Source organism: Panicum virgatum, chromosome 2N (genome assembly GCF_016808335.1).
Source record: "Panicum virgatum strain AP13 chromosome 2N, P.virgatum_v5, whole genome shotgun sequence".
Taxonomy (NCBI): Eukaryota; Viridiplantae; Streptophyta; class Magnoliopsida; order Poales; family Poaceae; genus Panicum; species Panicum virgatum.
The window spans coordinates 51,088,689-51,104,583 of record NC_053146.1 but is presented as its reverse complement, the minus strand read 5'-3'; the positions used below and the strand labels follow the sequence as shown (position 1 = coordinate 51,104,583).

The 15,895-nt window shown below is 43.0% G+C and overlaps 1 pseudogene; it reads right to left on the bottom strand.

The window, feature by feature from the left end:
* Nucleotides 1-845: 845 nt before the first annotated feature.
* Nucleotides 846-4,320, bottom strand: LOC120661054 (annotated as a pseudogene).
* Nucleotides 4,321-15,895: the final 11,575 nt, after the last annotated feature.

The window sequence follows — 15,895 nt, the reverse complement described above, 5'->3', positions numbered from 1 at the left end:
CGACGAGCAATTAATCGGCCTCTTCTTAGTTACACTTGATAACCGGCTCGGTGGTGACGCGATCCGGGGTCATGCTCTCTGATGCACCAGGAGAACGATCTGCGTCGCGGGCCGTGGTACAACTGTACAAGAGGAGGTGGGCGGCAGCGCACGTACGCAGCTGGGCTGCTGGCTGGGCCTCACGGTCCGGGTCCTCGACGAATTTTCTGATCTCCTGCTGAATGAAACCCCAGTAACAGAACAAAGTATAGAACCTCCCAGCCAGCCTCGACGAATCAATCAAATGTCAACACAGCTTCCAGCCAGCCTTATAGAACCTCCCAGAACTTGGTACCGAACAGCTTGCAACTGGCTTACAAAGCAAAAGCATAGTTGGTCAAGATCCACCTTTTCTGCACAATGGACGAAAGAAAGATGTCAACATGATCAACTCTGACAGGCTCTTTTGTTCCTGGTGCTGTTTCCACAAGCTGCACTTGTACTGTGGTTGCTGCCAGGGTGTGGCTCCAAGTACTAGGAGATGCTAGTTCATGCCCGTGGACCACGCAGAAAGCAATGCAATCACCAATCTCGCCCTTGCAAATTGAATCAAAGGATAGAAACCTTCTGTTGCCCCAAATGTACTTCCAAGAAAAATCTAACATGATTGGCACACCGAGCGAATATGAAGTATCATCGTGGATCAGCTCAAAAGCAGCAAGACCTTCATCTGAGCAGGTGTAAATGAAACCCTCTGCGAATATGCATCTTCCACTCAGCAAATGAAAAGATGGCTTGACGGAAAACCATTCCCATCTCTTCAAATCAAACAAGAAGAACTCAGCTGTGTCAAAATCTGATATCATGAACGCATCGTCGATGAGGTCTACAAATCCAGAAACCTTGACCTTTCATGACACATCAACGGACCTTGATGCCGTGTTCTGACGTCTCCACTGGGAATTGTTTTGAAGGATATAGACATACTGCAAAGTGTCACATAGAGCCACGACATACTGACCAGCTCGGAAAACTGCTGAAAAAAGGGCTTGGATCTTTTGCTCTTGTAGAGACTGTAGGACTTCCTTTCGACGTCGACCACATAGTGATCACAGTCTGGACTCGATGGGATAACATCAAGTGTCGATCCGCGATGTACAAAATACCATGCTGGAGGGTCATGTATTCCAACATCTCCAAATCTGTGTCTAGACGCAGTACTGCCTCCATGCCTCCAGGACCTTGTCAGTGCATGTCAACTTGCCTCCTGAAGTAGATATTTGATACAAAAGGGAGCACTGATCTGCCTGACAGATAAAATAGAAATATGATTTGGTAGAAATTTTTCATAAGTCAAGAGCTATTACACCTCGACCTGGCTCAGGTTTTCCACTTAGAAACTCCCTACAGTTAAAAGTTGTAACTGTTCAGTACAAAAAACTCTTGGTTGAAGTACAGTAACTAAATTATTCAAAGGGAAAGTTACAATAAGACCCTTGCACAGCTATGTTTTATTGCAGCAACCCGCTATAACTTTGTTGATTTCAAGTGATCAGTTCTATTGTTCAATCTTACACAACCAAAACCTCAAGTTTGCTTTTGTTGACTTCAGCCCATCTCGTACCTGATTGTCAAATTTAGTTCCCAATCCCTCGATAATACCATGTATGTACATTCCATACAAGAACTTCATGTCAATCATAAACATGTACTAGACAATTCCAAGCAGACTCCATACTTTTCAGAGATGAGAAGGGCGAACTAGCGAAAGGGTGCCTAGCCGGATTGGTTAGGTGGCCTCAGTAGCACTCCTCAGGTCTTGGGTTCAACTCCCGGTGGGAGCGAATTTCAGGCTGAGGTTAAAAAAATCCCCTCGCCTGCCTACACACCAAAGCACATGGAAATAGGTCCCGGCTCACCCCGGCCCGCTCTCACACGGGTTACGGCGCCCCTGTGTAAGGGTGGGGCAGGGGTTCGGGGGTTTTCTCGGCCTGCGTGAGAGGTCTTCTTCTTACATTAATGCCCGGGGGGCGGCTTGCTCCTCGTAGGTCGAGTTTTTTTTTTTTGAGAAAGGCGAACTTAATCGCAAAAGCTCTGAGGCATTTTAGTGATAAGAAACAAACTCATATAATCTGGCTATTACAATATACATAATACATTCAACTACCATTTATAGCTACTCCCACCTTCAGTAAACCACCTTTATTATACCTGCTACTCATATATCATTTTTTTTCGAACACCAGTGCCCCCCCCTATCCATTATAGCTGTGAACTTGCGATGTCAGCTCCAATCCATATTTTTCTAAAGAAGTTTTTAGTGTTTTATAATGAAATGTAAAGGTCTCTAAACCATTAATGAGCAGGATTAGCTACACAAGCTAGTGTGGTAGAGAGCTGAAATCAACAAAACAAACTTGGAGTACACTCAAATGACTAATTAATAACCTATAGTCGAACTGCTAGTGCTTGATAAGAACCAATTAGTGCAATTTAAAATAAGAAATTGTTAAGAGAAATTTGGTTACTAAAATGAAATCAAACCTGCAGCAAGTAAGCATTTCCGAGAACTTTACAACTTGGGGGCAGTAGAATCTTCCCATCTCTGAAAGGTCTGAGGGATGAAACTTGGCTCCACGAATCTGATACTTCCTGTCACACCAGTAAGGATATTTTGAGTTTACCGACAGTAATTTATGAGAACACCTTGAAATTATTGCAAAAAGCTGAAATGCACCAGTGTCCACTGAAGTTGTAATGAAACTAACGTTAGCTGACGTGCTAAAACAGATGGATGTACAAACTGACAAAGCAATGAATTAAGCATCAAGGAACTGATTTGAGCAAAACAAACCAAGATTACTTACTGCAGGAAACAGAAGATGTCAGAGCATGTGTATCCAGGTGCAATGCTCCTGAGCATGTCTATCCGGCGGCAGGTGGAGTGCAGGATGTCAACACCATTGGGGACAAAGCAGCCAGATTCATCAATGGCGCCTCTGATGCTGAGCGTTGTGACCAGGGCATGCCGTGTGGCACACCCGCACGGCTGGCGCATATTGATCCAAACAGCGCAAACCATTCGGCCACTTAGGTGCTCCCTGAAGCCATACCCTTCCTCATCGTAGGGCCAAATATGACCAATCGCTATGGGAGCCGCAAGCGGCTTGTCCCAACTTGGAGGGTTCTTGTATGCAAACAATTTGGTGCCCCGTATGAAGTAGATCATGCCATCGCGCTGGACATGCACTGCTTTACCAGTGATAGGAACATATTGACTTGTTCCATCAGTGTCAACTTGGGACAACTCGCCGCTGGTGCACTTGAATAAGAAGAAGTTGGAGTTACTGAACGATAGTAGAATGAATCTACTATCGAGAGCCACATAGCCCTGGAGTAAGGAGCCACTGTATCCAAGTTCCAACGAACGCTTGTAAGGGAATTCGACACTGCTGACTTCAGCCCAGCAGTCCCCAATCAGCTCGTAAACGACGAGGCGCAATATCCCTCCATAGGAGCCTCTCTTTACCGAGACGAGCGGCACCCAGAGCTTGCCACACGCTGTGATAGCTTGCCATGAGCCGATAGTGAACGGGAGGGGCGGCAGAGTAGACAGGCTCTTGTCTGCAGTGTTCAAAGAGAAGGCTTTGGGATGAAAGACCCTCTCGCCGGCTTGTTGGCCGCTGGTGCTGCTCGAGACGGTCGCCGGCAAATGTGCGCAGATGATGTAAAGATGGCGGTCGGCCGGGACTATCGCGGCCCTGGCGACGGGGAACATGGTGTGCTTGTCGTCGATCGGGGACACACTTCAGAAGAGCTCGAGCAGGTCGTTGTTGTGGCCGATGACGCGGCCGGAGGCGGTGACCCGGAAGTAGTGTAGGCGTAGATCGTGCGACGGATGGTCGGCGGAGGTGCAACCAACGAGGACCGACCAGAGCGGGCGGCCGTCAGTAGTGGCAGAGTCCTCTTCTTCTTCCTTGTCCACCTCCAAAAGCTGCTGTTCTTCTTCCCGTCCTCCTCCTTCCTCCTTGTTCTCCTCCTCTTCTCCCCAACAGAGATCCATCCGGTGGGTGGCGCTGGAGCATCCCAAGTCCCGCATTAACATCGGCCCCTCGTCGGCGCCGGCCGGCAAACGGAGATACTCGCTACGGGGCCCAATGCGCGGGATCCCGAGCGAGCAGCGTCTGCGCCAACAACAAAAGCACCGGAACAAATTGCACTTCCGCAGGTCGTCCTCCGACACAGGCCTTAGATCAACGGCGATCACCATGTCTCTTCTCCTTCCTTTTTAGTTTTTACCAAATCGCTAGGGCTGCGGCAGTGCGGCGGCGCCGCGGCGGCGTCGACGGCTTCAAGAGGAGGCTATTTCTTTCCTTTTTTTTGAGGGGGTATTTCTTGGGATGGGTCCGATCATGTGGGTGGGCTGCCAGCCCAGCCCAGCAGCCCTCCTACTCTTGAACTGGGCTGCCACCACCGGGCGGTTGGTGTCGTGGGGCTCGGCCTCTTGGACGGCGACAATGCAGCCTGCAAGGATCTCTGGAGAGGTAAAATTCTCCCAGTCCTCATCATCAGTCACCATAAATTAAGTTCAGTCACACGTGCAGTAAATGACTTCTACCTCCGTCCTAAAATATAGGGTATTTTAGAATTTTTAGAATAAATTATAGTTGTGTAGAAAAAACTCTTCTACCCCTAATTATTATGCATTGAGATTCTATTTGGGTTCTTAAATATGTACTCATTAAAGTAGCATACTCTTTCCTATGCACCTCCCGCACATGCACCTCACCCTACATAATTACATGTACATCTTTCTATTGAGAAACACTCGAAAACGATGCATAATTAAAATAGTTGGATCCACTTTCAACTTAGAATGCCTTAGGTCAGTTTTAATGGAGGTTTTATGTGGAGAATTTCATGGCATTAAATATCATCAATTTTGCTGACATGGCAAGGAGAGAGAAAGATAGAGTTTCATAGGATATGAGGGGAGTTTCATCACTATAAAATCCATCTAGCACAATTACCTAGTTTCCAGTCTATATAATTGTACTCATGAAATTTCCATTGAGATTGGTCTTATATTTGAAGATAAATTTTAAATACTAGAATGCCCTGTATTTCAAGATGGAGGGTATACGAATGAAAGCTATATATGAATGAAAGCCACCGACCCTGGCCCGCTTTATATTTATAAGCAACCACATTATATTATTTCAAGGGGAAGTTTCTCTGCCAGCCGGAGGGCACCTAGACCTAACACGGTGAACGAGGAAGGTCGACGACCTCAACCCCCCTGAATTGCAATAATATAATGAGGGACTAATGGGCATCTTTGCCTTCTGATCTTTGCGGCATATAAAACGATGCTTTCGGTGACATTCTTGTCTAGAGTATGAGCGTTAGGTGAACGCAGGACGATTCTTTTTCTTGAAAGAAGATAACACGATGTATGGTTGGTTGGTTCTCTTTCTCCCACATCTTTTGGTGACCAGGCTTAATACTCTCTTCGTCCTGAAATGTAGGGCATTCTAGAGTTTTTAAAACATATTATGGTAGTGTAGAAAAGACTCTTCTACCCCTAATTATTATGCATTAGAACTCTATTTGAGTCATTAAATATATACTAATTAATGTAGCATGCTATTTCCTCATGCACCTCCACCACATGCATCTCCCCTACATGTTTGCATACACATCTTTCTATTGAGAAAGATTCGAAAACGATGCACAATTAAGATGGTTGGGTCTACTTTCAACCTAGAATGTTTTATATTTGAGGACAAATTTTGAATCCTAGAATGCCCCAAATACAAAACAGCTACAAGGTTAGAGGGCCAGTAGCACGCCATGAAAAAACACTAAAAAACTGTTTGTCTTTCTAAGGAAACAAAGCAGACCAGACACTTGACCAATTAGGAGTAAGGAGCTAGGGCGAGGAGATGAGTAACTCCTCGAGCCCCTGCTAAAGACCAAAGATGTACTTCTTCTCTAAAAACAGCGACAACTCTGGCTAAGCTAGGATTACCACAGTCAAAAACACAATGATTACGATGCTTCCAGATTGACCAAGCTCCCAAAATAATGATGGAATTAAGCCCCTTTTTTTTTTCTTGTTGACCAGCCACCCTGTTATTCACAGCAACCCACCAGTCCACAAAGATACTATCCTCCATCTGTGGAGCAAGGATTTGTAACCCAAAGGACTGCAAAATAGTGTACCAGATCTGCCTTGTGAAAACACAAGAAACCATCAAGTGATCGATTGTTTCTCCGACCTGATCACAAAGTGGACACTTTGGAGGATGAATGAGACCACGCCGTGCTAATCTATCAGCTGTCCAACATCTGTTATGTGCCACTGTCCACAAAAAGAAGGCAAAATAGCCAAAATCATCCCTCAACTATCGCTCAAGGCTCAGTTTCGTCTCTGAACTTTGAAAACGTCCACTTTAGTCCCTGAACTATGCTAAACAGGTCAATGTCGTCCTCGTGACGACGTGGCGTGCCATCGTGGACCGCCAAGTCAGCGCCCAGTCATCATATGATGGAATTTGACCACGAAATTGAATCTGTAGGGCGGAATTAACATGGGAGATGATGAGGTATTGACTGTTAGATTTCATTTTAATGGGGAATTTATTCTTGATGGGTAACAGATGCAGTATTGCAATGGGGATTTCCGGACCTGGGGCTGTGAGCGAATCTGAGTTTAGCTACCTCGAGGGTAGAAACAGTATTTCCCATCATATGATGACTGGGCGCTGACTTGGCGGTCCACGGTGGCACGCCACGTCATCAGGAGGACGAAATTGACCCGTTTAACATAGTTCAGGGACTAAAATTGACGTTTTTAAAGTCTAGGGATGAAATTGAGCCTTGAGCGATAGTTGAGGGACGATTTTGGCTATTTCGCCCAAAAAGAACTTGCATTTCCTTGGGGCCCAACTTTTCCAGATTAGTTCCCAATGGTTGAAATGAGTTGATCCGACAAATAAGGCCTCATAAGCTGATTTGGTGGAATACATACCAGAAGTTGTGAATTTCCAAATATGTGTATCCTCCACTTCAGGTTGCAGCACAACAGTTGAGAGCAGCTCCCATAGGTGAAGATATTCGACCAGCACAGGCACAGTTAATGCACCCTTTATATCTGAAATCCAACTTCTACCAGTAAAAGCATCAAAAGCTGTTTTCTTTCTTGCTCTGGTCGCTATAGAGCTGAACAGATGTGGCAAGGCATGTTCCAAGCTCTGACTAAGAATCCATCTATCAGTCCAAAAACGAGTATTTTTCCCATTTCCAACTACTGTCTCCACAGCCATTGCAAAGAAGGAAATGACTTGAGGTTGAGCTTGGATAGGAAAGAAGGCCCAAGCCTTTCCTGGTTCTGTTTTTTGGAGCCATAGCCACCTAAGTTTTAGAGCCCAGCCCAAATTATGAAGATTAGAAATACCTAGACCCCCCAAATACAGTGGTCTTGTAACCTTTGGCCAAGCAAGTAGACAATGACCCCCTTTTGCATCTTTTCTTCCTTTCCATAAAAATCCCCTTCTTATCTTGTCAATAGCTCGTAATGCCCAAGGGGGTAAATCCAGTGCCATGACAATGTAAATCAGCATTGAAGTGAGAACAAATTGCACCAAAATTAATCTGCCCGCTTTGGTGAGCAGCTCAGATTTCCAGCTAGGCAGTTTATCAGCAATTTTCTCAATAATGGGTTGGATTTGTGTTTTGGTTAGCTTGAGAGGGGAAAGGGGAACCCCTAGATACTTATAGGGAAAATCTGAAATCTGACATGGTAAAGAGTCCAGCAAGACTGCCTTGTCATCTTCGTTACATCTGATGGGGAGAACACTGCTTTTTTGTAGATTTGTTGTTAGACCAGATGCTGCACTAAAAATCTTAAGGATATCCAAGGTAATTTCAATGTCACGAGCCGTGGGCCTCAAGAATAGGACCACATCATCTGCGTACAAGGAAATTCTATGCTGCAAAGCTCTTTTGGCCAAAGGTTGCAACAAATGCTCAACTTCAGCTTTTTTCACCAAATGACATAGCACATCCATGACCAATATGAAAAGCATTGGTGACAGTGGGTCACCTTGTCGCAAACCTCGCTGATGATGTATTTTCTCCCCCGGAGAACCATTTAGCAGTAATTGAGTGGAGGAGGTTGCAAGGAGTCCACTGATAATATCACGCCAAATAATTCCAAATCCCAGCTACTTTAGAACTTCCAAGAGATTAATTGTTTATAGTTGTACCCATTATTTATGTAAATTACCCTTTTTTGTTATATTAGACTAGGAAATAAACCGAAAAGATCCAATGGATGTTAGGTAAACCAATCTTTTGGATGCCATGCTCCACCCCAAATTTTCATAATAGTTTTGGTAATGGTCTTGTATTTTTCCAATTTAAAAAAACCATTTTTATTATTTTTAGAACACACACACACACATCTAGGTACAGGGCTTAATTTGTCCATTTTTCATAGTTTGATGGCCTTCTTCATTTTAGCAATATATAAAAACTTATGCAAATGATGAAGGTTCTCGATTGGTAGAACCACACCAATGATATCGAGGGCTTCAGGATTGAGGGTTATCAATTTTTACATACCTTTTCATTTTGGGATAGCAATTTCTGTATGATCCACTATTGTGTATGAATGAAGTTGCATTTGCTACTAACAACAATTGTCATGGTTCTCAATGGTACCCATTGCCAGATAACCATTTTCTATTTCATGTCATGTCCAAATATTCTAAGTTTTCAAAAATATTTGTCTATTAGTGAGAACAAAGTATATGTCTTGAAAGTTGAAATATTTTCATCTCTAATTATAGGGTAATGCACATCATGATCTAGACTTGAATAAAATATATGAAAAATAAATAGCAAAAGTCCATAAAAAAGTAGTTCCTAGAGACAATGATTGATGCGTATATTATAATAAAATTCTAAATTTGAGGAATATAAGAGATACATCATAAATTCAAATGGGGACAATAACTAATTTCTATTTTTTTACGGGAAAGAAAGTGGCCACGAGATATGAGGCCACGCCACATCATGGATTTATGTTGCAGCTTGGTCAAAGCTTATACAAGAAATACATGAAAAAGTTCAATAATAATTTCTATTCAGTTTTGCTAGAATTAGAGGCCAATTAGGATTCATTTTAATTCCAAAAAATAGAGCATAAATCATGACATTTCTATAGATAAAAATAAGAACATGATCCAACGTGCTTGTAACAAAAATAATAAACATGAACATTAAGTTCAGAAAGTACCCAGAGGCGGGGCCGGTTCCGAATGAACCAGATGCGCCGTTACCCGACATCACTAGTCGAACCTGTTTGATGTAGCCAATCAAACTCGATGCCGTGCAGGTGTTCGCTGTGCAGAGGCGACTCCGGGAAGTAGACGAAGTAGTCGTTCGCAGCGAGCAGTCACGCAAGTGCGTTCCCCAAAAACTTGATCGCTCCTCTACTCCTCGGCTGCAGAGTCTCGGTGAGGGCGCAGCTTCGAAGGCTTGCTCTTTCGGCGAAGTCCGTGCACTTAGATCGCCGGAACGGGGCTGAGAAAAAATGCAGCACGGTAGTGGAGCTCTCTTCTTTTTCCCGTGAAAAACAAAGGACGTGATGCCTCTCTTATTAGGCTTTAGGGGAGACCTTTGAGTACCCAGATTAATGCCATCAACCAGCCAACCTTTGAGTACCCAGGTTAATGCCATCAACCAGCCAACCTTTGAGTACCCAGGTTAATGCCATCAACCAGCCAAGCTTTGGGTACCCAGGTTAATGCCATCAACCAGCCATTAAAAGATCAGGTTTTGGTCATTTGTTAACAACCATTAACCAGCTATTGAAAGATCAGTTTTTGGTTATTTGTTGATGGCCATCAACGTGGTATTATCACAATTGTAACTACCCCTTAAAAATATGGGCCTTGAGATTTATTGATCATTTTATTAAATAGGCTCTTGGCCCATTTATTCTAACAATCCCCACCAAATTCCAAGGCACATGTTCATTTCCACTACTGTTTAATATACCGGCGTTTCGATGGAGACCTGATTAAGGTTGAACATCCACCTAGAGCATAAGTTACACTTGGCCACAACTGAACAATGGACTATGCCTTGAATTGTCAGTCTTGTGCGAACAAGTTTCACTTACATCCTTGACCGATACCGGGCTGCAAATTGCTTCTCCTCTGTTTGGAGCATATAAGTCGTACTCCTGGGACTTTCATGAGTCTCTAGAGATTACCCGATCTCATAGACTGTGACTAGCAGCCGAACTCATATAGGTGTGTTCCTCAAAAGATGTTTCTGTAGGACAACATCTTTGCTTCCAAGAAGCCACTTGGATCACATTAAGGTATTCACCAACCTGCCATGCAGCAAAAGGAGAAAATGCATCTTCAACGGAGTGGGTTTGTACGATAGTATTCTCCTGCTCAGTTAGTCAATAGTTTGTTTCGCTGTCCTAATTCACGGGATCTCCGATCAAATAGAACAGGTTACCACTATGACATAACTCTCATGTGGGTCTCAGTCCCATCTCCCTCGATGCCTCGTCAATCACATTTCGTGAGAGACCTTTAGTAAAAGGATCTGCCAAATTTTTAGCAGTCTGAACGTAGTCCAATGCTATTACTCCGGAGTTTCTCATTTTTCTGACAGATTTCAACCACCTTTTCACATGTCTTGATGACTTCATATTGTCTTTTGAACTATTCACTTTGACAATCACAGTTTGATTATCACAGTTTATTAGGATAGCCGGTATTGGTTTTTCAACCACCGACAGATCTATCAACAACTCACGAAGCCACTCAGCCTCAACTGTGGCGGTATCCAATACTGTGAGTTCTGTTTCCATTGTTGACCTCGTTAAGATGGTCTACTTGCAAGTCTTCCAGAAAACAGCGCCACCTCCAAGTGTGAACACATATCCACTTGTGGCTTTTATCTCATCAGCATCAGATATCCAGTTCGAATTACTATAGCCCTCAAGTACCTTAGGATATCCAGAATAGTGAATTTCATAGCTCGTAGTGCCTTTTAGATAGCGCATCACTCTCTTAAGAGCCTTCCAATGTTCATCTCCAGGATTTGAGACAAACCTGCTGAGTTTGCTCACAGCAAAAGAAATGTCAGGTCTCGTGGCGCTAGCTAAATACATTAGCGAGCCAATGATTTGAGAATATCTCAATTGATCTCTTGTGATTCTTCGATTCTTTCGCAACATCACACTAGGATCGTAAGGCGTGGGAGCAGATTTGCAGTCACTATATCCAAAGCGACTCAAAAAAATTTCCACATAGTGGGATTGCACAAGTGTGACTCCACCATTGCCATCTCTCAGTAGCTTAATGTTCAGAATCACATCAGCTACTCCCATGTCTTTCATCTCAAAAATTTGAGATAAAAAGTTCTTGACCTCCTCAATCACATAGAGGTTAGTCCCAAAGATCAATATGGCATCGACATACAAGCACATGATCACTCCTTGTCCCTCACCAAAATGATAGTACACACACTTATCAGCCTCATTCACAATAAAGTCTGCTGACGTGAGAATTTTATCAAATTTCTCATTCCATTGCTTAGGTGCTTGTTTCAGGCCATACAAAGATTTTAACAGCTTACACACTTTTCCTTCCTGACCTTCTGCTACATATCTATCAGGCTGATCCATATAAATTTCCTCATCCAACTCTCCATTAAGGAAAGCTGTCTTAACATCCATCTGATGAACGAGAAGACCATGTGAGGCAGCCAGAGATAGTAGTACTCGAATGGTAGTTAGTTTAGCGATAGGTGAATAAGTGTCAAAGAAATCTTCGTCTTCTTTCTGGGTATAACCCTTAGCCACAAGCCTTGCTTTGTACTTTTCAATAGTACCATCAGGCCTAAGCTTTTTCTTAAACACTCACTTGCATCCTACAGGTTTGCACCCATATGGACAATCAACAACCTCCCAAGTCCCATTAGACATTATGGAATCCATCTCACTTTTGATTGCTTCCTTCCAATAGTCAGCATCAGGTGATCCATAAGCCTCAGCAATGGTTCTTGGAGTGTCATCTACAAGGTACACAATGAAGTCATCACCAAAAGACTTTGCAGTCCTTTGTCGCTTGCTCTTTCGAGTTACTTCATTGTCATCCTTCTCATTATTTCCCTCAAGTGGTTGGTCAAAGTGTACTATTTCATCATTATTTTCAGGGGTTTCACCAAATTCATGACTAGAACTGCTAGGTGTTGCTTTCATTGGAAAAATATTCTCAAAGAACGTAACATCTCTGGACTCCATGATTGTGCCAACATGAATGTCCGGTACTCCAGATTTAATTATCAAGAATCTATATCCAACACTGTGAAAAGCATAGTCTAGAAAAACACAATCAACTGTTTTCGGCCCGAGCTTGCATTTCTTAGCAATTGGTACATTAACCTTTGCTAAGCAGCCCCAAGTACGCAAGTATGAGAGTGTTAATCTTTTATTTTCCCATTCCTCGAATGGTGTCTTCTCTTTGTTTTTCATAGGAACTCTGTTAAGAGTATGACAAGCAGTCAGCATGGCTTCACCCCACCATTCCCAAGGAAGTCCTGCTGTTTCTAACATGGCATTGACCATCTCAGTTAGAGTGCGATTTTTCCTCTCGGCCACTCCATTTGACTCAGGAGAATATGGTGGTGTTCTCTCATGAATAATGCCATGCTCCTCACAAACAAATTGAATTCATTTGAAAAATACTCTCCGCCTCGATCCGATCTAACATGTTTTATTTTCCTCTCAAGTTGATTTTCAACTTCGGCTTTATAGATCTTGAAAAAAATGAAATGCCTCATCTTTGGATTTAAGCAAGTACACATAGCAATATCTAGTTGAATCATCTATCAAAGTCATGAAATATTTCTTCCCTCCTTTAGTCAACACACCATTCATCTCGCATAAATCATAATGAATGAGTTCTAAAGGTGCCAAGTTTCTTGACTCTGCAGTCTTGTGAGGCTTGCGTGGTTGCTTAGATTGCACACATACTTGACATTTAGAATTCTTGACCAAAGTTAATTTCGGAATTAAGCTCAAACTGGCAAGTCGCAACATACAACCAAAATTCACATGACAAAGCCGTGAATGCAAAATATTAGATGCATCATCGTTACACACATGATTCACAACTTTATTACAAGAGTCTGACAACGATAGGCGAAACAAACCATCACATTCATATCCTTTGCCAACAAAGGAACCATATTTAGACAGCACACATTTGTTCGACTCAAACACCAACTTATAACCATCCTTACAAAGAAGGGATCCACTGACAAGATTTTTATTTATTGAGGGGACATGCTGCACGTTCTTCAGTCGCACGGTCTTTCCCGAAGTAAACTTCAGATCGATTGTGCCAACACCATGAACAGCCGTATTTGAGCCGTTTCCCATCAATACGGATCCAGTCCTTGTGACCTGGTAAGAAGAAAATAGAGAAATATCAGCACATACATATATATTAGCCCCGGTGTCAATCCACCAATTTGGTAAATGATAGACTGAAAGAACAGTAGCATGATTACCATACCCTGATGTTCCCTTCTCAGCATCACTAATAACAACATTTGCAGACTTCTTCTGCCCATGCTGCTGCTTATCCTTGCGGTCCTTGTAGTCCCGAGCATAATGCTCAGAACTACCGCACACATAGCATTTCCCGTTGTTCTTCTTCTTGAAGTTGGTAGTCTGGATAGACTTTGGCTTAAACTCAGCCTTCCTTTTTCCCTTGTTCTTGTGGGATTTGAAGTTCTTCTTCTGCACCACGTGGGCACTAGAACCTCCCTCATTGCCATGACCACGTGTATCCTTTGCTCTCGCCTTTTCTTCGACATCAAGAGAACCAATGAGATTCACCACCGTGAACTCTTGCCTCTTATGCTTCAGAGAAGTAGCAAAGTTTCTCCATGAAGGAGGTAACTTGGTGATGATACCTCCAGCCACAAACTTATCCGGCAACGAGCAATTGAAATTATCAAGTTCCTTAGCAAGCGTATGTATCTCATGAGCCTGTTCAACTACAAAACGGTCATCAACCATCTTGTAGTCATAGTACTGCTCCATGAGATACAACTCGCTGCCCGCATCTGAAACTCCATAATTTGCCTGAAGTGTATCCCATATTTCTTTTCCAGAGGTAAGCCGTAGGTACGTATCAACAATGTTCTCTCCAAGAACACTGATCACGGCACCTCTGAACAGACTATCAGCAGTCTTAAACGCCTTCTCCTCATTGAGAGTACATGGTCCAAGAGAAGGACCCTCAGTGATATGCCAAACACTCATAGCCGTGAGCCACAGCTCAAGCTTGCCTACCCATCTCTTGTAATTTGTTCCATCAAACTCATTTGGTTTAAGTTGTGCAGCAAAACCAGCAACCGAAAATTGCCTATCAAGTTTTTGGATTGCTAGAATTAGAGGCCAATTACGGTTCATTTTAATTCCAAAAAATAAAGCATAAATCATGACATTTCTATAGATAAAAATAAGAGCATGATTCAACGTGCTTGTAACAAAAACAATAAACATGAACATTAAGTTCAGAAAGTACCCAGAGGCAGGGCCAGTTCCGAAGGAACCAGATGCGCCGTTACCCGACATCGCTAGTCGAGCCTGTTCGATGTAGCCGATCAAACTCGATGACGTGCAGGTGTTCGCTGTGCAGAGGCGACTCCGGGAAGTAGACGAAGTAGTCGTTCGCAGTGAGTAGTCACGCAAGTGTGTTCCCCAAAAACTTGATCGCTCCTCTACTCCTCGGGTGCAGAGTCTCGGTGAGGGCGCAGCTTTGGAGGCCTGCTCTTCCGGCGAAGTCCGTGCACTCAGATCGCCGGAACGGGGTTGAGCAAAAATGCAGCACAGTAGTGGAGCTCTCTCCTTTTTCCCGTGAAAGACAAAGGACGTGATGCCTCTCTTATTAGGCTTTAGGGGAGACCTTTGAGTACCCAGATTAATGCCATCAACCAGCCAACCTTTGAGTATCCAGGTTAATGCCATCAACCAGCCAACCTTTGAGTACCCAGGTTTATGCCATCAACCAGCCAAGCTTTAGGTACCCAGGTTTATGCCATCAACCAGCCATTAAAAGATCAGTTTTTGGTCATTTGTTAACAACCATTAACCAGCTATTGAAAGATCAATTTCTGGTTATTTGTTGATGGCCATCAACATGGTATTATCACAATTGTAACTACCCCTTAAAAATACGGGCCTTGAGATTTATTGATCATTTTATTAAATAGGCTCTTGGCCCATTTATTCTAACAAGTTTCGTGGTATCATTAACGATGCAATATAGCTTCTATTAACTTTGTGTAAGCAATTAGCAAAAACGTTTTATGATAGAAAATTATATGCCAATGTTATAGTTTATCTTAGAGTGCAAAACAAGTTGAAGCGAATGGAATTTTTTATTAGAATATTGTAAGCATGCATCCTCTTTTTTAGAATGAAAACATATTTTATTATGTCTGTTCCTTATGCTGGCTGCGGCTGCAGCTAGTGCTTGCTGGTTTTTGTGGCTTTAGCCCCAACCACCACTAGAAGCGACTAGGCCATGTAAAATGTTGGCTTTAGTGAACTCACTAGCCTCGTGAGATGTTACAAACGATGAAAATTGATGCGACGAACTATGACTCATTTCCAACTAGATTAGCACCATTACGTCGAGGCATCAGCTACCAAATTACATTCACAAGGACATTGAATGACTCAGCTAATGAAATTTGTCACCCCTGAACTTCTATTGCTAGTACACAAGGGAAATAATAATACAAATTAAACAAATAATGCTTGATTTCACATGGCATAACACATGAGGGAATGATAGGACACATG